Source organism: Furipterus horrens, unplaced genomic scaffold (genome assembly GCF_987537825.1).
Source record: "Furipterus horrens unplaced genomic scaffold, mFurHor1.1.pri manual_scaffold_4, whole genome shotgun sequence".
NCBI lineage: Eukaryota > Metazoa > Chordata > Mammalia > Chiroptera > Furipteridae > Furipterus > Furipterus horrens.
The window spans coordinates 70159753-70161205 of record NW_028327174.1 but is presented as its reverse complement, the minus strand read 5'-3'; positions in this window follow the sequence as shown (position 1 = coordinate 70161205).

Genomic DNA, 1453 nt, shown 5'->3' with positions numbered 1-1453 from the left:
GGCTGGTCTCCAGCATGCCAACACAGCATATTTACATGTTAGCTGACTAGTGTTCCAAGACAGTGAGCAGAAATGTACAAGGTTTTGAGGACTAGGTTTGGGAATGGCACATCACTTCTGATGGTCATTCTTTTTGGCCAAAGCAAGTGACAAGGCCAGTCCAGATTTAAGAGGAAGAGGAATGGATTCTACAAAGGGAACTAGAGCTACAAAGTCAATACAAAGAGTCTATATAAAAAGTAATGACTGTGGCTTTTTTTGCTGTCCACTACAGTTTCAACAGTGGAAACTTTGACGTTTTGAATGCAAGCAAAATTAGCCTTTCATACGTACAACTACATTGTCAAAATATGGTCAGAATAGGCTGATCCTGTCTAGTAATTTTATAGTTCATTATGAAATTGATTAAATCAACCAGTTTACAGATGTGATATGGGACGTGGCTCTTTTTAGGAATAATTTGGGAATTTCAGGATTTATACTAAAACCCTTTCTTTACTAATGAACGTTACAGAACAGAGTAGCAAAAAAATTTTGAATAGTATCTTTAAAGTTTAGGCCTATTTTGATAAAGTTTATCCAACACAACACCCTATGGATTATTATTTTTTATGTCAGTAGAATCTCTGTGGGTAGATGGGATATGAAGCATATGAAAATGAGGCAAAATGTTTTGTTCTTTAATGTGATAAAAAAAAAGTGTAATGTGCACACATTCTGCATCAGTAGGGAAAAAAAAAACCCATGCAAATGTAGTATTCCAAGCAGAACTAAGACTCTCTGTAATATTGCCTAGCCATATTACTTCTAAAAAGCTATCATAATGCTTAGCTGGATTTCAGTAGTCTTGTTGCTCATGAATGTTCAAATTGCAGGGAAAACAGATTTAGAATAATTATCTGTTTTAAGCCACAAAACAATATTTTCTTTTGTTCCTACTTACTGTGGAATGTGTACAGAAGAACCAAAGTTTAGGAGGTAGATGAAAAACATTACCTGTGTTGTAAAAGTAAATTACATATGAATTACATTGAAAGCACATGCATTTTTCTGACCTAATCAAATCTGGTAGACTCCTTCAACCCTTTGGGAGAACCTCTATTTACTTTGGCACATGGGGAATGCAGGAGCTAGGGTCCATAATATGAAATATATATGTGTATACCACTTTGTAAAATGTGTTCATATAACATGCCATCGTGTTATTTTCATCAAATCTGTAAGGAATACAGTACATTATAATTATGAATTTTATATAAAAACTCAGACCTCAGGGAGATGGATGACTGGTCAAATATCCCACTACTCATCTACAGAAGAACACAGAACACATGTGGGTTCTCTAATTCAATGTCCAGGACTCTTCTCCATACATTATGATACCTTTACAAATAAAGATTAAATATGATGCTGTTATGTAACTTTAAACACCAAAGATAAATGGAGGTGCAGC